The 20,000-nt window shown below is 49.5% G+C and overlaps 1 protein-coding gene across 4 annotated transcripts in view; it reads left to right on the top strand.

Moving 5' to 3' along the window:
• LOC113822383 (hexosaminidase D) overlaps positions 1–20,000 on the top strand; it is a 173,916-nt gene that overhangs the window by 94,320 nt on the left and 59,596 nt on the right. For all 4 annotated transcript variants that reach the window (XM_070134123.1, XM_070134124.1, XM_070134122.1 and 1 more), the window contains one exon: positions 4,981–5,547. The gene's annotated coding sequence lies outside the window, so the exon portion shown is untranslated. The remainder of the gene's footprint in view (positions 1–4,980; positions 5,548–20,000) is intronic.

Raw genomic sequence — 20,000 nt, 5'->3', positions numbered from 1 at the left:
CTCTCTTCTCTCTCTCCTCTCTCTCCTCTCTCTCCTCTCTCTCTCTCTCTCTCTCTCTCTCTCTCTCTCTCTCTCTCTGTCTCTCTCTCTCTCTCTCTCGCACTCTCGCTCTCTCGCTCTCTCGCTCTCTCTCTCTCTCTCTCTCTCTCTCTCTCTCCCTCTCTCTCTCTCTCTCTCTCTCTCTCTCCTTCTCTCTCTCTCTCTCTCTCTCTCTCTCTCTCTCTCTCTCTCTCTCTCTCTCTCTCTCACTCCTCCTCTCTCCTCCCTCCTCCTCTCCCTCTCCCTCTCCCTCTCCCCCCCCCCTCTCTCTCTCTCTCTCTCTCTCTCTCTCTCTCTCTCTCTCTCTCTCTCTCTCTCTCTCTCTCTCTCTCTCTCTCTCTCTCTCTCTCTCTCTCTCTCTCTCTCTCTCTCTCTCTCTCTTTCCTCTCTCTCTCTCTCTCTCTCTCTCTCTCTCTCTCTCTCTCTCTCTCTCTCTCTCTCTCTCTCTCCTCTCTCCCTCTCCCTCTCCCTCTCCTCTTCCTTTTCTCTCTCTCACTCTCTCTCTCTCTCTCTCTCTCTCTCTCTCTCTCTCTCTCTCTCTCTCTCTCTCTGTCTCTCTCTCTCTCTCACTCGCCCATGCTTGACGATCTGTTATATTGGGTTTTGCTTACGTCACGATTGCGGATATTTTGTAGGTTAGATTGTCGGATATTTTGTGAGATGAATTGTCATTGGGCATCCCCCCCCCCCTATCGTTTTCTCCCACCCTTCACGCTTCGCCGTCTCATTCTTTTTATTCTTCCTCTTCTTTTTCTTGTTCTTGTTCTTCTCTCTTTTTTCTTCTTTTAGCATGTTCATCATTTTACTGTGTATTGATCTCCCTCCTCTGTATCGAAAAATTGTCTTGATATTCTTTTGTATTTTCAATTTTTGAAATACAAATCCAACGTCATTTCCCTTCGTCTTGTTCTCCACTCACGCGTCCTCCCCCTCCCCCCCCTCTCCCCCCTCCCTTCCAAAGGGTGTTATGTTTACCCTGCCTCGCCCCCCCCCTACCCAAGGCTGCAACCTTGGCCGCCCCACGCCCGCCCGCACGCCCGCACGCCCGCACGCCTCCCAAGAGTAAGGCGTCATGGCTCCCGGGGTCAAACCGCGCCTTTTTCCCGAGTGCGAAGTTAACATTTATTCCTTTTTACTTATTTACTTATTTTTCTATATTTTTCTTCATTTTTACATGTTTCGTCTGTTTCTCCTTCACCTTCTGCCATTTACATTCCTGCCCTTTCCCACGTTCTTTCGTCTCCTCCCCCCCCTCCTTCCCACGGGGGGAGATATGTGTATGCAATTTCGGTATTCACGGACAGAAAGATATGCGTTTGTTTGTTTATTTATGCAGACGATCACACACGCACCCGGACGCGCGCGCGCGCACACACACACACACACACACACACACACACACACACACACACACACACACACACACACACACACACACACACACACACACACACACACACACACACAATCACTCAATCACCACACACACACACACACACACACACACACACACACACACACACACACACACACACACACACACACACACACACACACACACACACACACACACACACATGTATATTTAGAGGGAGAAGAGAAGAGAAAAGAAAAGATGAGAAGAGAAGAGAAGAGAAGAGAAAAAAAGGAAAAGAGAGATGGGAGATAGAAAGTGAATTGTGCGGCTCTACATGTATGTTATAGCACGCATGTATAAATGTATGCACATATAAATTATACATGCGTTCCCAAGCGCCTGTTCCTGCGATTGCTTATAAGCGCACGTGTGTGCATTCATGCATATTCCTGCAGCGATTGCCTCAGCCCACTTAGCACATTCCCACACCCGACAAGACCGTGCCGCTGCCATTGTTATTGTTCCTTGTTATGAATACGGGTACTATTATGTATTACTCGGATCATCGTCATGGCGTGTGAGTATGGCTTATCTCCTTGGATAAGTAGTATCAAGGACGAGCTCAAAAGACGCCGAACAGCCGCCTCAGAAAAGACCAAAGCCCCGTGACAGGCTGCCGTAAATAGCGCCATAAAAGACGAACCTGCCACCGGCCCCACACCGAACCGTCACGCATTACGTCACATACAGCATGATACGCGTTATCGGCGGACCGGATACGGCGCGGGGACGGCAGGCTGTAAGGTGGGTTACGGGGGAGGGGGGGAGGGTTAGAACGGACGAAAGGATAAGCAAAGAGCGTGATGATATCGTACGTCGGTTTGTCTTAATTACGGTGGGAAGGTGTCGGCCGGGGGGAAGGGTCGGAGCGGAGGCTTGGCGGACTTGAGGGGGAGTGCTAGGTGATGGGCTCCAGGGATGAGGAGGATGGAGGACTGGGGGGAGCGAGGCAGGATGGAGGGAGCGAGGGAGAATAGAGGGTTGTAGGGGATGGAGGGGTTGAGGGAGGACGGAGGGAGCGAGGGTGGATGAAGGGTTAGAGAGGATGGAAGGGTAGAGGGAGGATGGAGTATTGGGGAGGAGGTAGCGAGGGAGGATGCAGGGTTGGAGGGGGTGGAAGGCAGCAAGGAAGGATGGAAGGAGCGATGGAGGATGGAGGGTTGGAAGGAATGGAGGGAGCGAGGGAAGATGTAGGGTTGGGGAGGATGTAAGGAGCGAGGGAGGAGAGTGGTGGAGATATGGCAGTCAGTGCTGAGCCAGGGAATCCCCCAACAGACGTCACGAACTGACCTTGCGCGTGAAAGAGTTGCTTGCGTCTTGCCTGGTGGAAATTAGGAGGTGGGGATGGGGGAGGAGGAGAAGAAAAGAGAAGAGAGGGGAGGGGAGGAGAGTAGAGTAGAGTAGAGTAGAGTAGAGTAGAGTAGAGTAGAGTAGAGTAGAGTAGAGTAGAGTAGAGTAGAGTAGAGGAGAAGAAAGGACAGGGTAGGGTAGGGTTGGGTTGGGTTGGGGAGAAAGAAGAGGAAAGGGAGAAGGACGAAGTGGAAGGGGGGAAGGGGAGAAGGAGAAAGAGGAGGACGAGGACGAGGAGAAGGAAAAGGATGATTACAATATAAGGTTAATAGAAGAGGGAGAACAAGAAAGAGAAAAAAATATATTAAAGATAATAGTAATAGTAATAATGATAATAACGATGACAACAATGATAACGATAATAGCGATAATGATAATGACAATAACAGCAATGATAATCATAATAGCACCAATGATAACAAAAATGGGCGAAAGCGAAAAAGATGAAGTAGGCAGAGGTAAGAACGGAGAGACATCAAGGATCCTATCCGTTTTTATAGGCCGTCTGTCGCAACCTGCACTGCCATTGTCATCGGCATCATTGTCATTGTCAAGACCAGCATCACCGTGAATATATTCGATGTCACTGTCACAGGAATCCCAACCCGCTGAAAGGATTGAGATGCTGCCGAGTAGACAGACGGAAAAGTTGTAAGGAGGACTGTTTGTGACTGAATTCCTTGTGTGCGCGGTTGGTGTTAAGAATGCCTGCGAGGTCGAAGGTTGAAGACAGTTCTTTGATTTCTAAAAGAGGGATTGTCTTTTATTGCCGTTGGCATCTTTATATCACTTTAGTCCTCTGAAATTGACGATTGTATTATGTATTTACAACATCCATTCAAATTTCTCTAAATAGCTGGATATGCTATGCTGTCATAATACCCCTTTAGCTTTTTGTGAGTTGCTGATGATACAAAGCTAGTATATCCCTTTACATTGAAAAAGAACTGGCCATACTCTGTCATCAAGTCCCTTTGACTTCACTGAATAGCTGCCTGTGATAAACTTCCTGTCGGGGCGAATTGAAGCTCTTGACGGAGAGGACTTTTACATTGGACTCCCTGGCAAGCGTGGACAGAGTAAAGCTTGTGAGAACAGACATTTAAATCCGTCTGGTTGTTAGACTCCGTATTAGGTTTGCATTCCCCAAGTCATAGCGCTGTGTTCAGATTTTTTAGATCGAAAAGTAACTAGATCACTTCTGAGTTTGAAGGAAAGATTGACGCCATGTCAATTTTTGTCTATACTGTCAGCCTGGAGCCAAGGTGGTAACACAAGCTTGAACCTCACGTGCACAATGGTAGGCGACCAAGCCTAACATGGTTGGTTAAACACATAAGCGATGTGAAAGAAAGAGGTTTGGGCAACTTAACAGTGACACAATTCGCGGTAGCAAAGCGCAGTGGCACTGTGGTAGAACGGGGGTGGAGGACACGGGGGGAGGGGGAGTGGGGAGGACACGGGAAGAGGGGAGGGGGAGAGAGAGGAAGGGAGCATCCTACATTCGGAATTTGTTTTTACTGCTTGGGCTTGCGGGGCTCATGTTCAGTGTGTGCGTGTGTGTGCGCATGAGAGAGAGAAGAGGAAGAAGAAGAGAGAGAAAAGACGAGACAGAGAAAAAGAAAGATAAAGATAAGTGAAAGAAAGAATTCACGAATCGAGTGACCAGCTTTACACCAGAGAAATAAAAATGCAAGAGGAGGGAGTGGAGGAAAGTAAAAGTTGGTGTCGAGAGGGAGGAGGGGATCGGGGATAGAGAGAGAGAGGGAGAGAGAGACGAGACAGAAAGAGAAAGAGAGAGGGAGAGAGAGAGAGAAAGAGAAAGAAGAACAGACAGAGATGGGTTGAGATAGGCGGTAAGAAGGGAGGGGGAGAGGAGGGAGGAGCGAGAGTGTGTTGCTGTGTTAGCGTGCCACGGAATGATATACCCCATTGAATACGATTTAGTTTCTTATGTAAGTTTTGTTCCAAATGATACGTTGGTATGGGGAGATTTTCCCTCTGGTTATTTATTTTTCGTTTCGACGGAGCGTAGGAACCAATAACGAAGAAGTAGAAGATTTGGATTTAATTTACTCTTATATTTGTATCTTCATGTAATGTAGGATATAAAGACTATCAGAAGAGTCGAGTGAAAATGGCTGCGCTAATATATATTTTGTTTATCTTTTCAGACCTGGAGCAGCGGGATATTGAAGCCGATGTGGGAGTGTCGCCTTCGCGTCAAGTCTCTCTCACAGCCCAAGGAGTGCCACTTAAGAGGAGTCCAGCCGGCTCCGACCTCTGACCCGGCCCGTGACCTTTGAGAGCGCGTGATGGCGATCGTCGGGAGATGAAGTGCGTCGCGAATCTCTAAGGAAAGGAAGGAAGTGCAGCCTCGGCGTCGACTCCTCGGAAGCCGTTTCGGAACAGGCTTCGTTCGGTGCGGCGAGTCCGAACGAGTCCGCTCGGCGTCAGGTTCGAGGGGCCTATCGTGCCTCTCCGCTGTAGGTCAGCGCTGTGTCGCGCGGCGAGCTGTGACAAAGTGCGTGTTATCGTGTGATTTCCAGTGACCGATAAAGAGGAAACCAGCAACAACTCCGTCACCCCTTGGCGAGTGCGGAGTCTCGGATCGTCCGTTCGCGCCGGAGGCCAGAAGTGGCTGTCGCAAGCTGTCGCCATCCATTTCCCCGAGAGAGCACGCCCGCGCTAGAGCTCCAGCTCCAGCTCGACACCTCCTCGCTTGCTGGGCCATGTGGCAGGTGAGGCTTACAGGGATTGCGCGTTTCACTTGCGATCATTATATTTTGTGTTGGCGGAGGGGCAGGGGGAGGGGAGAGAAGTGGAAAGAGGGATGGGGAGGAGGAGGAAAGGAAGACGGGGATGGGGAGGGGAGAGTGGAAGGGGGGAAGAGAGGAGACTGAGGAGGAGGAAATGGTGATAATGAGACGAAGCAGGAAGAGGTGCGAGGGGAAGGGGAAGATAATGATGATGAGGAAGAAGAATATGATGAAAAGGAAGATGGAGAGGGGAAGAGGAAGGAAAGGGGGGGGGGGAGAATGAGTATTAGGGGGGAGAGGGGTAGGAGGCAGAAGGGAGGGTGTCTTAAAGGTGTGCTGTGAAGGTGTATCAACTCGGAAGCTTTTTTCGATTTCGAAATCCAAGCTCTCTGGCCTTTTCATGGTGATCGTGTGGGAAACGAGGTCTTGTTGCTTATTATATACCATTATGTTCCTCCCACTTGGGTATTGCTACACTTACCGGATAGAAGATATAATTTATTGGCGAGGGAGTTTTGCGATTTTCTACGTGAAAGTGAAAACAATCGTGAGGAAGGCAGATACAGCCCGACAAAAGCAGGTAGACACACACGTACACACGCATGTACGCACGCTCATCTGTGAGGAACTTGGTAAGCAGGCGAGCAAACGGGTCAACAGACATGCATGCAGGTAATCAGGGATATATAAGCAGACGGATAAACAGAGGTGGACAAAAAAGAGAGAGAGAAAAGCACACAGGCAAGATATAGACAGAGATATGTATTCATAGAGACAGGGAAAGCACTGAGACGATTATGTATGTAATTGCCGAGACAGTGATATAAATAGAAAGACAGGGATAGAGATGCAGGAAGAGAGTCAGGAACAGACATACATTGACAACAGAGGAACGAAAAAGCAGAACCAGAAAAGAGCCAATGACAGAGCCATGGCCAGGGTTGTGGAAAGGAACAGTCAGAGCCAGTGATAGAGCCTGGGCCAGTGTGAGAGTCAGAGCCATGGAAGGAGCGTGAGAATTGCCAGAACCAGTGAGAATGCCAGAACCAGTGAGAATGCCAGAACCAGTGAGAATGCCAGAACCAGTGAGAATGCCAGAACCAGTGAGAAAGGCCGGATCGGGAATCGCGGGGAACTTGTCAACAGCTGAGAGAGAGAGAGAGAGAGAGAGAGAGAGAGAGAGAGAGAGAGAGAGAGAGAGAGAGAGAGAGAGAGAGAGAGAGAGAGAGAGAGAGAGAGAGGAAAAAAGCTATGCAACTCATCCATATTTTTGAATGGTCCGGGCGGCACTCGGCGCTGCCATCCAGTACAGGAATGCGAGGCGGTATGTGAAGGGCAGAGTTGGTGCGGGCTTTGAGTGGGCGAAAGGCAAGGTGTCATGTGTGGAGTGAAAGAGCAAAATATGCGAGGCAGAAAGAGGAAGTGGGATGGGCGAGCAGGCAGGCAGGCAGGCAGGCATACTGGCAGGCAGGCAGGCATACTGGCAGGCAGGCAGGCATACTGGCAGACACTTAGAGAAGTAGACAGACAGGTAGACAGACACACATACACGCATGTAGCACTCTAATTTCAGAAATACCTTCATAACTGAGGCCGGCTAACCTCAGGCGTAGGTTGTCAAAATGCCATATAATTTGCGACACAGTAAAGAGACTTTGACAGGCGAGTGTGTGGCAGGGGAGCTTGGCTAGGTAGATAGGAAGGGGACGCCCCTCCCTCCCTCCCTCCCCCCCCCCTCTCTCTCTCTCTCTCTCTCTCTCTCTCTCTCTCTCTCTCTCTCTCTCTCTCTCTCTTTCTCTTTTCTCTTCTCTCTCCCTCTCTCCTTCTCCCTCCTCTCTTGTCCCTCTCCCTCTCCCTCTCCTTTCCCTCTCCCTCTCTCTCTCCTCTCTCTTTCTCTCTCTCTCTCTCTTCTCTCTCTCTCTCTTCTCTCTCTCTCTCTCTCTCTCTCTCTCTCTCTCCCCCTCTCCCTCTCTCTCCCCCTCTCCCTCTCTCTCTCTTTCCTCTCCTCTCTCTCTCTCTCCTTTTTCTCTCCTCTCTCCCTCTTCCTCTCTCCCTCTCCCTCTCTTTCTTCCTCCTCCTCCCTTCCTCTCCCTCTCCCTCTACCTCCCCCTCTCCTCGCACCCTCTCTCCCTCTCTCCCTCCCTTCCTCTCTCCCTCTCTCTCTCTCTCTCTCTCTCTCTCTCTCTCTCTCTCTCTCTCTCTCTCCCTCCCTCCCTCCCTCCCTCCCTTCCCTCCCTCCCTCCCTCTCCCCATCCCTTCCCTATCTTTCCCTTTTTCTTTCTTCTTTCCTCTCTAATTTCTGCCTCTCATTCCAGTCTTCCTCCTCCCTCCTCCTTCCCCTACCTCCCCTCCCCCTGTCCCGTCCCTACCCGGTAAGCTCACTCATCAGTCTCATAATCCCCATTTCCCTCTCTCCTAGTTCCCCCTCCTGCTCCTCTCACTCACAAACCCTTTCCCTCTTCCTTTATCCAGTCATCGCCCCTCTCCCACCCAAACAATATATCTCCTCTTCTCTTTCTTCCCATTCCCCACTCCCTTTCCCCCTACTCCGTTTCCCTTACTCTCTTCCCCTCCCATTCCTCTTCCCTTGCTGCTTCTCTCTACTCCCATCCTTTTTACTCCCTTCTCCCCCTCTCCCTCACCCCTTCTCTCTTCCATCTCCCCTCCTTCTTCTCCCTTCCATCTCCCCCTCCTTCTCCCTTCCATCTGCCCCTCCTTCTCCCTTCCTCTCCTCCCTTCTTCCTCCCCTCTCCCCCTCTCCCCCTCAACTCCTTCTCCCTTCCCTCTCCCCCTCCCTCACTCCTCTCTTCTCCCTTCCCTCTCCCTCTTCTTCTCCCATCCCTCACCCCTTCTCCTTTCCCTCTACCCTTCTCCCTCCTTCTTCTTCCTCCCTCTCCCTCTTCTCCCTTCCTCTCCCTTCTCCCTTCCCTCTCCCTTTCTCCCTTCCCTCTCCCCTTTCCCCCTCCTTCTCCTTCCTTTCCCTCACTCCCTTCTTTTTTCCTTCCTTCTCCCTTCGCTCTCCTCTTCTCCTTCCCTCTCCCTTCCTCCTCCCTCTCCCTTCTCCTTCTCCCTCCTTCTCCTTTCCCTCATCCCTTCTCCTTTCCCTCATCCCTTCTCCTTTCCCTCACCCCTTCTCCTTTCCCTCACCCCTTCTCCTTTCCCTCACCCCTTCTCCTTTCCCTCACCCCTTCTCCTTTCCCTCACCCCTTCTCCTTTCCCTCTACCCTTCTCCCTCCTTCTCCCTCCTTCTCCCCCTTCCCCTTAGTTGGACCGCGAAAGAATTAGCATATTCACATTTTAACAAAAGCTTCCTTAATCCCCCAGTATGTTGAATAAGGGCGGCCGCGTCTGGTGGTCAAGGGAAAAGGGAGGCGCAGAAGGGGAAGGGAAGAGCGGATATGACGTAGAAGGGAGAGAGAGAGAGAGAGAGCGGAAGAGAAAAGGGGGAAAGGGACGAAGGGAGGGCGAGGGAGAAGGGGCTGGGGTGGGGGGAAGGGAAAGGCGAATATGACGTAGAAGGGAGAGAGAGAGAGAGAGAGGAAGAAGAAAGGGGAAAGGGAAGAAGGGGAGGGGGAGGGATAATGGGGCTGGGGTGGGGGGTAGGAAAGCACAGAAAGGGTGATGAGATAAGAGGAAGGAGGGGATAAAAGAGAGGGAGGTCAGGGGTAGAGAGGTAATAAAGGAGGGCGGAAGAGAAGGAGGAGAGAAGGAGAGAAAGATCAAAAAGGCAAAGAAAGAAAAAGGGAAATGGGAAAGTGGAAGAAAGAACGGTGGAAAGAGAAAAGTAGAGAGAAAATGGATTGAGGAAAAGAGTAAAGAGCTATGTAGGAAGGAAGGTGAAAAGAGGAGAGATAAATAGGAAATACTAAAGACAGAAGAAGGGAAGAGCAAAGAAGGAAAAGTGAGATCAAGAAGGGAGGGAAGTGAAAGAAAGGGAAAGGAGAAAAAGGAAATAAAAGAAAGGCAGAAAGACAAATAAGCAACGAAAAAAAAGAAATGAGAAAGAAAAAAGGGAGAAAAGAATTAAAGGGAAGGGGAAAAATGTAGAAATTAAGGGGGAAAGTGAGGGAGGAAAGTTTCACATGTACGCGGAGAGGAAGAGTGTGTTGGTGATAAGTGGTAAGTCATTTATGCTAATTAACATATAAACTCTGTACTGGGAAATGGAAATTCAATGTTATTTGCAAAGTTTATTTCCCAGACTATATTGACTTCCAAAACTTCGTGCTTGGGCATCCGCGGCTGGGCTTGGCTCGCCTCGCTGTGTGTATCCATTGGATGTATGTATGTGCATATGTATATTTTGTGCGTGTGTGCGTGCGTGTGTATGTATTGTATTGTATGATATTGTAATAGTATATTGGGTGTTTGTTTGTTGTGGTGTGGTGTGGTGTATTGCATTGTATTGTATTGTAATACGAGGGGTAGTTGTGTGTATCTTTGGGTGTGCGTGTGTATGTTTGGGTGTGCGTGCGCGCGTGTGAATATTTGAGTGTTTGAGCGACTCCCTCGCTTTCTCCACCTAATTCCCCTGACCCCGCGACCCTCTGTCATCTACCGCATATCAGCGCCGACAGCGCACGTTCATTTCGGAATCAGAAGCAGATATAAATAGAAGAATGTTGCGAAAAGTATTGCGACGCGTAGATGAATTATTTGAAGCCCCGCCTTTTGGCGAATGCTTTTGACAAGATCATTTGCGGTCTTGACTATACATTGGAATTGCAGCAGATTTTAATTAAGCCGGGTCGCCATGCATGTATAATTTGATATCGCCGTGTGTGACGAGCGCGCTTCCCTCCTAGCTGTCATGATCCTGTTTTACGCTCGGGACTCCTCGTGGGACTGCCCTGGCGGCGCCGCCCCTGAATTCACCCGCTGGGCCGCGCGCCTTGGTCGCCGAGGCCGCGCTCGACCAGCTGCGCCATCTGTGCTCACTTGTTCAGGCCTCCGCGCAGCCCTGTATAGACATTCTTGCTGTAATTGAAGTCGTGTGCGTTTTTGCCGTGTGCGTTTTTTGTTGCGATGTGGTCTTTCTGATGGAGATAGAGCAAAGACGAAAAATCCGAAAGGGAACACGGGTCGGATTGGCTGTCACTGCGGATACACGTGTCGAGAAAGACCGCGCCCCCCAAAAAGAAAAAAAACGTAATTAACGAATGTATTGTTCTGCGGTTGAGCTTCGTTTCCGCGTCGGCGAATAACCAAAATCAAAAGTTTTTTGTATTCATGTATCTCTTGGTTTTTGTAGACTTTTTAAGCATAGTTCTCCACGAGATGGAGGCCTCGATTTTTGACCACGGACAGACCTTCCCTTGTCCCTCGTCTCTCGTCTCTCGTCCCTCGCTCCCGCTTTGATAGAACGAACGTCAGCCATATAGGACGAGGAAAAAAAAAACACTGGAACCAGTTGCGTAAAAACTCAACAGAAAACATTTTCGTTTAGAGAACAATTCCGAGAAGAACAGGCAGAGTGATCGCGCGCACAAACAGCAAACATGCCTTCACAACATGGCGTCCTCATTACTCGTTCTTCACCCTCCCTCCCCCTCGCCCCCTTCCTCTAACCCCTCCTCCTTGTCCTCATTATCTTTCGTTCTCCCCCTTTTGCCTCCTCCCTTAATCTCTCCCCTTGCCTCCTCCCTTAACTCTCCCCTTTTTAAATCCTCCCTTAATCTCTCCCTTTGCCTCCCCTCCCTTAATCTTACCCCCTTTTGCCTCCTCCTTTAACTTTTCCCTTTGCTCTCCTCCTTTAACTTTTTCCCTTTGCCTCCTCCTCCCTTAATCTCTCTCCCCTTGCCTCCTCCCCTTAACTCTCCCCTTTTTAAATCCTCCCCTTAATCTCTCCCTTTGCCTCCTCCCTTAACTTCTACCCCTTTTGCCTCCTCTCCTTTAACTTTTTTCCCCTTTGCCTCCCTCCCTTAATCTCTCCTCCTTGCCTCCTCCCTTAACTCTCCCCTTTTTAAATCCTCCCATAATCTCTCCCTTTGCCTCCCTCCCCTTAACTTACCCCTTTTGCCTCCTCCTTTAACTTTTCCCTTTACCACCTCCCTAAACCTGCCTCCTTACGCTCCCTTTACCCTTCCATTTTGCCCTGCATCCATGTCTTATTTTTTATCCTCTCCCTTTTGCCCTCTGATTTAGTCTGCCTTCCCCCTTTACCCCGTTGCCCTCTGTCTTAGCCTCCCCTCCCCCACTGAACTGTCTCCCTTATTGCCCTTTGTTTTACCCCTTTTCACACAGTTCTCTCCTTTCCTCTTCTTTTACTCTCCCCATTCGCCCTCCATCTTGCCGTCTCTGTTATCCTTTTTTCCATGCCCTCCTTTTCTCACCGTTCCCCTATGACCTGCCCCTCGTTCCCTTTCCCCTGCCTCTGGTCCCCTTCTCTCCTGCTCCTCCCCCTAGCCCCTTACCCCTTTCCCTGCCCCTTGCCTCTCCTTCCCCTGCCCCTTGCTCCACTTTATCCCCGTTGCCCCCACTCTGTCCCTTGCCACTCTCCCCATGCCCCTTGCCCCCACCCTGTCCCTTGCTCCTCTTCCCCTGCCCTTGCCCCCGCCCCCGCCCTTCCCCCCTCCCTCCCCCTCCCCCTATCCCCCATGCAGTCTCGGGTGCCATGCTCGTGTTACCTTCCCCTTCTCGCCTCCTCACTATCTTCGGCTGCACACGAGAGATTCCTCGTCGTCAGCTCATAAATTATTTGCTTGTTTGTTTTTGTTTGTTTGTAGGGTGTTTGGCTGTGTTTTGTTTTAGGGTGAAGGTTGTTGGTTTGTTTGTATTTTTGTGAGCGCCTTATTTTGGGGTGAAGGTTGTTCGTTCGTTCATTTGTTTGCTTGTGTGTTTGTATTTGGTAAAGATTGTCAGTAAGTTTGTTAGTATGTTTTGTGTGTGTTTTGTTTGGAGGTGAAGGTTGTTAGTTTGTTAGTATGTGTTTTGTTTTGGAGTGAAGGGGGTTGTTACTGTGTTAGGATTAGTTAGTATGTTTTGTGTTGGGTGAGGGTTGTGAATTGCTGTAGTTTGTTGGAATGTATTTTGCTTTGGGGTGTAGATTGTTGTTAGTTGTGGGTGAGTTAGTTAGATTATTGGCATGTGCTTTGTTTTGGGTGAAGGAGGACAGGGGTTGTGGACTTGTTTTTGCATCCTGTGCGTGATGACTTAGATTTTCTGTATTTGCATAGCTCGTTTTTCTTGTATATTTTGTGGTTTTTGTTATCGCCTTCGTAAGAACTGTGTGTGTGTGTGTGTGTGTGTGTGTGTGTGTGTGTGTGTGTGTGTGTGTGTGTGTGTGTGTGTGTGTGTGTGTGTGTGTGTGTGTGTGTGTGTATGTGTGTAAGTGTGTGTAAGTGTGTGTGTGTGTGTGTGTAAGTGTGTGTGTAAGTGTGTGTAAGTGTAAGTATGTAAGTGTAAGTGTGTGTGTGTAAGTGTAAGTGTGTGTGTGTAAGTGTAAGTGTAAGTGTAAGTGTGTAAGTGTGTGTGTGTAAGTGTATGTGTGTAAGTGTATGTGTGTAAGTGTATGTGTGTAAGTGTATGTGTGTAAGTGTATGTGTGTAAGTGTATGTGTGTAAGTGTATGTGTGTAAGTGTATGTGTGTAAGTGTGTGTGTGTAAGTGTGTGTGTGTAAGTGTAAGTGTAAGTGTAAGTGTAAAAGGTGGTGTCGTTGTGATGATATCGGTGGTGATGTTTTTGGTGCGCATGGCCATAGTGATGGTTTTGCGAGGAGTGACTAAAGTATATTTGGGGAGGTTGGCGATAGGAGCAGCAGTAGGACCGGTAGTGGTTGCTGTGGTGTTGGCGTTAATGTCGCCATCATTAGGATTTTTGCTAATTAGAGGTACTGGGAAGTAACGCTGTGAGGTGGATGCCACAGCCAGCTTCACGGCAGACGCATTTATGTGGTTTGTCGTGTTATGTCATATGGTGTGACATATGTTGGACACACTCACACGCACTCTCATACGGTAGATGTATTACGCTCTTTAGACACATGCGTCCAAGCTACACCCCACCCCCCCACACATACACATATGCTTGCACACATAACACGCACACACGCACGCACGCGCGCGCATACATAAATACACACAGCGAGCGAAGCCACTCAAGGACACACACGCACGAAGAAAACAGCCCCGCCCACAGGCAAACACTCCTGCACGCCCAACCCGCCCAGCCTCGTCGACGCCCACGCCCCGCCCTCCTCCTCGCTCTCTTCCTTCTTACCTTCCTACCTCCTTTTTTCTTGTACTTTCTCTGCCCGTTTCCCTTCCCTCCCTCTCCCTCCGGCCCTCTCTTTCTCTCCCTTCCTCTTTTCTTTCTCCCTCTTCTTCCTCCCCTCCTTACTCACTTCTTCCCTTCCTCTCTTACCTCCTCCTTCTCTTCCTTCTTTCGCCATTCCTCTTTTTCTTTATTCCCTCCCTCTATCTCTCCCGCTCTCTTCCTCTTTCTCCTTCTCTTTCTTCTTCTCTTTCTTCTTCTCCTTCTCCCCCTCTTTCTCCTTCCTTCCCTTGTTCCCTTCGCCCGTTCTTGCCTCCCTGTGAACTCACTTCCTCCCGCGGGCGACGGCGCGGCACGGAGGATGTCCGCCCGCCCGCCCGCCCGCGCGCCCGCACTTGACACTTTTCTTGCCGATTTTTTCTCTTCTTCCTTCTTCCCTCACGCATTCTCACGTTCTTCGGTGTCAGTTCTCTTTGTTCTATCGTCGATTCATTTGCTGGGAAGAGTTGCTGCTGTTTTCGTTTGTCTTTATCATCATCGTTATCAGTATCGCGTTATTCTATACATTTTTATCTCCTTCCATCGCTCCCAGCTTCCTTTTTCCTATCTTCCATTCTTAATTTCTTCCTGTTTTTCTCTCCCCCCCTCTCTCTCTCTCTCTACCCTCTCTATCCCCCTCCCTCCCCCCCCCTCTCTCTCTCTCTCTCTCTCTCTCTCTCTCTCTCTCTCTCTCTCTCTCTCTCTCTCTCTCTCTCTCTCTCTCTCTCTCTCTCTCTCTCTCTCTCTCTCTCTCTCTCTCTCTCCCTCCCTCCCTCTCTCTCTCTCTCCCCTCCCTCTCTCTCTCTCTCCCCCCTCCCTCTCCCCTCTCCCTCTCCTCCCCTCCTCCTCCTATCCCTTCCGTGTACTACTATGCAGAGTTCTCTTATCTGTGTTATCTGCAAAACCTGTGATTCTTATCCCTTACCCCCCCTAGTTCCCTCCCTCCCTCCTTTTCTTTTATCAGTGTTATCTGATGTTAAGTTTGTGATTTTTAGCCCCTCCCCCCTCCCCCCAGTTCCCTCCTTCCCCATCTTATCCTCTTTTTTTCCACATTTCCTTTGGACTGTTTGGTAAATATTTTTTTATTTTCATTAAGTTATGTCCCTTTATTATTTTTTTTTTGTCTTTGCGAATACGTGACAAGACCATCTCTTGCTGTTTTTTTTATCTTTTTGTTTTCGCCTTTTCTGTTCTCCGTTGTGTGTGTGTGTGTGTGTGTGTGTGTGTGTGTGTGTGTGTGTGTGTGTGTGTGTGTGTGTGTGTGTGTGTGTGTGTGTGTGTGTGTGTGTGTGTGTATGTGTGTATGTGTGTATGTGTGTGTGTGTATGTGTGTGTATGTGTGTGTATGTGTATGTGTATGTGTATGTGGGTGTGTGTGTGTGTGTGTGTGTGTGTGTGTGTGTGTGTGTGTGTGTGTGTGTGTGTATGTGTATGTGTATGTGTGTATGTGTGTATGTATGTATGTATGTGTGTGTGTGTGTGTGTGTGTGTGTGTGTGTGTGTGTGTGTGTGTGTAATGTATGTGCACGCGCGTGTGTATGTATGTAACGTGTCTAGCGTTAATGGTAATGGCGGCATGTTCGATAGATGTGATAACGGGGGTTGGGGAAGGGGGAGGGGGAGGGGGAGGGTTATTGTTTGTCTTCCCTGTCTCTCAGGGTTATCATTGATTCTTCCTGCCTCCCTTCTGTGTGTTAAGGATTGTGGTTAGCCTTCGCTCGATGCCATGCTGGCCCACCTGCGAGTTTCTTAACCTCGTTTTTGTCGTTTAGGTTGTCACTCTTGCTTTCTCTCTTTCGTGAATTCACTCTTATTCTGTTGTGGATGAGGACTCTTCCTTCTCTCTCTCTCTTTCTCTTTCCCTCTCTCTCTCTCTCTGTCCTCCCTCCCTTCTCCTTCCCCCTCTCCCCCTCCCTCTCTTTCTCCTTCCCCCTCTCCCCCTCCCTCCCTTCTCCTTCCCCCTCTCCTTCCTTTCTCCCTCTCCTCCCCCGTCCTTCCCTCTCTCTTAGACGCCATTGTGAATCATTCGCCCCTGTACTTGAGAATTTATGTCTGCAATTCCAATCCTAATCTTCACCTCTTGTTAGTTCTAATCTTCGGCCAATCTTCTCTTGCATGCGGGATTGTTTTGTTTTTCTTTTTCTTTTTTCTTTGCGTCGTTTCATACCGGAAGCACGAAAGGAGGTGGGAGGAGGAAGGAGGAAGGAGGAAAGAGGAGGAAGGAAGGGGGAAGGAGGAAGGAGGAAGGAAGGGGGAAGGAGGAAGGAAGGGGGAAGGTGGAAGGAGGATGGAGGAGGGAGGAGGAAGGAGGAGGAATGAGAAAGGAAGAAGAGGAGAAGAAGAAGAAAGGGAAAAGTAGGAGGAGAAGGGTGAAAAGATGAAAAGTAAATGTAAAACAAGAAAAAGGAGGAAACACGAATCGAAGAAAAATACAAATCACAATCGCTGTTTATCCATCTCTTCTCCGCGTCTCGCCTCTCTCTCTCTCTCTCTCTCTCTCTCTCTCTCTCTCTCTCTCTCTCTCTCTCTCTCTCTCTCTCTCTCTCTCTCTCTCTCTCTCTCTCTCTCTCTCTCTCTCTCTCTCTCTCTCCTCTCTCTCTCTCTCTCTCTCTCTCTCTCTCTCTCTCTTCGCATTTCCAAGCCTCTCAGTCATGTCGTCTTCATTCCCTCTTGTCTGGCTCTCCAGGCCTCTCTCCTCTTCCTCGCTTATCGCCTCCTTGTCTATCTTCGCATCTTCAATTTAACCTTTGCTTTTCTTCTTATATTAACATTTCCCTCTTTTTTCTTTTTCGTTTTTTCTTCTCTTCCTCCTCCTCCTCTTATTCTTCTTCTTCTTCTTCTTCTTCCTCCTCTCCTCCTCCTCCTCCTCCCTCCTCCTCCTCCTCCTCCCCTCCCCTTCTTCCTCCCACTCTCCCTCCTCTTCCCCCCTTCCCCTTCCTCCTCCCTCCCCTCTCCCCCCTCCCCTCTCTCCCTTCCCCCTTCCCCCTTCCTCCTCCCTCCCCTCTCCCCCTCCCCTCTCCCCTCCCCTTCTCTCTCCCACTTCCCCTTCCCCTTCCCCCTTCCTCCTCCTCCCTCTCCTCCCCCTCCCTCTCTCCCTTCCTCCTCCTGCTCTCCCCCCTTCCAGCCTCTCTTCTTCTTTATCCTCTTCCTCCTCTCTGCCTTTTCCTCCCCCTCCCACTCCCCTTCCCCTCCCCTCCCCCTCCCCCCTTCCTAGGCCCCACTGCCCGCGGCATTGTCACTCTCACAATGAAGGCGTCAGAAGCGGGCGAGTGTGAGCGCGCGCCGGTTTCGTGCGTTCGTTCGTAGGCCCACCGCTGGCTTTGAGGGTTGGGCGGGCGGGCGGGCGGGCGGACGCTTTCGGACGCGGCGGTCGTCGTCGTCCTGCTGCTGCTCCTCTTGGGTTTGATTTGATTTTGTTTTTTGTTTTTGTTTGATTTTTTTTTTTTGTTAGATTTTTTTTTTTATGTGATTTTTAGTTTTTTGTTTTTGATTTTTGTTTTCTTGGGTTTGTATTTTCCGGATGGTCGCTTTTTTGTATTTCTCGGAACTTATATAGATTCTTCTTCTTCTTCTCCTTCTTCCTCTTCTTCTTCTTCTTCTTCCTCTTCCTCTTCCTCTTCTTCTTCCTCTTCTTCCTCTTCTTCTTCCTCTTCTTCCTCTTCTTCTTCCTCTTCTTCTTCCTCTTCTTACTCCGCCTTCTCCTCTTTCTCTTCATCATCTTGTTCTTGTTGTTCTTCTTCATCTATATCTTCCTCTTCCTTTTCCTCCTCCTCCTCCTAATACTAATACTAATGCTGATACTCCTCCTTTTTCACCCAAACCTAATATTAATTCTCCTCCTCCTATCTTTCACTTTCGCTCTGTCTCCTCCTCCTCCTCCCTTTCCACATTCACCCACTTTCTCTTATTCTTATCCTTTATCATTTTTTTCATTCTCGCTATTCACTTCTTTCCTTCCCCTCCTTTCTTCTTCCCCTATTATTTTTGTTTCCTCCCCCATCCTTCCCTTTTCACTCCCACTCCTCTCCTTTCCACATTTTTATTCTTCCTCCCCTCCTCCCCTTCTTCTCCTCCTCCTGTCCTTCATTGATACTCTTTCTCTCCTCCCCTTCCCCTTCCCTCTCCCGGTCCCCATCCTTCTTATTCTCCTGCTCCTCCACCTCCTCATTTTCCTTCTTCATTACTCTCCTACTCTTTTTCCTTCTCATTATTCTCCTCATTTTCCTCCTCCTCCTCTACCTCCTCCTCCTCCTTTTCATCGTCTTCCTCCTCCTTTTCGTCCTCCTCCTCCTCCTCCTTTTACTCCTCCTCCTCCTCCTCCTCGCCTTCCTCTTCTCACTCCTCTGATCCATGCGGGCGAATACAAGCTTTTGATGAAGGGGGGAGGGTGAGGGGGGGGGGGTTCTTCATAGGCGGTGAAAGAGGGAAAAGGAAGGGAGGGGGAGGAGGGACGAGGAGGGGGGGGGGGTTCGTGTAGGTGGCGGTGATGTCGATATCGCTTGAGTGCGTATTGGGGTGTGTGAATAGGTGGGGGGGTTGGAGGGGGAGGTTGGGTGTGTGTGGGTGTGAGTGTGTGTGTGTGTTTGTATGTGTGCGTGTGTGTGTGTGTTTGTATGTGTGCGTGTGTGTGTGTGTGTTTGCATGTGGGTGTGTGTGTGTTTGTTCGTATGTGTGCGTGTGTGCGTGTGTTTGTATGTGTGCGTGTTTGTGTGTGTTTGTATGTGTGCGTGTGTGTGTGTGTTTGTATGTGTGCGTGTGTGTGTGTGTTTGTATGTGTGCGTGTGTGTGTGTGTTTGTATGTGTGCGTGTGTGTGTGTGTCTGTCTGTCTGGATAGCTCTGTATGGAAGTGTATCTATTCACTGTCTTTTCCAGTGTTGTCATCAGTCAGTCTGTCTGTGCTTGCACATGTGCGTATGAGTGTGTGCGTGTGTGAGGGAAGGAGACATGCGCAGGTCGGACGGAGGGCGAAAGGAGAAGATCGCGTGGGCGTGGGTGTGGGCGGCGCCGTTGTTTGGGAACGAGATGTGTGCATTAAGTAAATAACCAGAGGAAGTCGCGCGCGCGCGCGCGCGTGTGTGTGTGTGTGTGTGTGTGTGTGTGTGTGTGTCTGTGTGTGTGTGTGTGCGCGCGCGCGTGTGCGTGTGCATGTATGCATGCATGCATGTGTGTATGTGTGCATGCATGTGTATGTGTGCATGCATGTGTGTGTGTGCATGCATGTGTGTGTGTGCATGCATGTGTGTGTGTGCATGCATGTGTGTGTGTGCATGCATGTGTGTGTGTGCATGCATGTGTGTGTGTGCATGCATGTGTGTGTGTGCATGCATGTGTGTGTGTGCATGCATGTGTGTGTGTGTGCATGCATGTGTGTGTGCGTGCATGCATGTGTGTGTGTGTGCATGCATGTGTGTGTGTGTGCATGCATGTGTGTGTGTGTGCATGCATGTGTGTGTGTGTGCATGCATGTGTGTGTGTGTGCATGCATGTGTGTGTGTGTGCATGCATGTGCGTGCATGCGTGTGTGTGTGTGTGTGTGTGTGTGTGTGTGTGTGTGTGTGTGTGTGTGTGTGTGTTTGCGTGTTTGCGTGTTTGCGTGTTTGCGTGTTTGCATGTTTGCGTGTGCGTGTATATGTGTATGTGTATGCATGTTCGCACTTACCTGCGTGTGCATGGGGTATGCGTTTGTTTGTTGCTAGTTAGTTTTTTTCAGTTTTTCCTTACAGAAAGAGAACAATTAAGAAAGAAGAGAATAAGGAAAGGAACGGAATTATAATAAGGAAAGAAAGGAGAGAACGACCCACTATCTCGACACGTCACACACCCCGGGGTTTCGATGACGGGGGGAAGGGGAGGGGGGGGGTGTTGGGGGAAGACCACGATTACGGGCGTTAAGGAGGATTAGGGATAGGGGCGGGGGTGGGGGGAGTGGGGATACGCTGTGTCGAGGGGGGGGGGGTAATCTTGGCGTTCTTTTGCGTACGTTTTGAAAGTTGAGGATTTTTTTTTTTTTTTTTTTGGGGGGGGGGGGTTGGAATTGTGAAATACGACATGAGCAGGATACAATATAACTGTATTTAAGGAAGTAAAATGTTATAAAATGACATTTTATAAACACAATTTTTAAAAGGTAAAAGCACAACTTATTGGAAAAAGTTATCAACGCTACAGATATTAAACAAGAGCT

The sequence above is a fragment of the Penaeus vannamei genome, chromosome 19, assembly GCF_042767895.1.
Source record: "Penaeus vannamei isolate JL-2024 chromosome 19, ASM4276789v1, whole genome shotgun sequence".
In the NCBI taxonomy this organism is placed as follows: Eukaryota; Metazoa; Arthropoda; class Malacostraca; order Decapoda; family Penaeidae; genus Penaeus; species Penaeus vannamei.
This window is presented reverse-complemented; position numbering and strand designations above follow the sequence as displayed.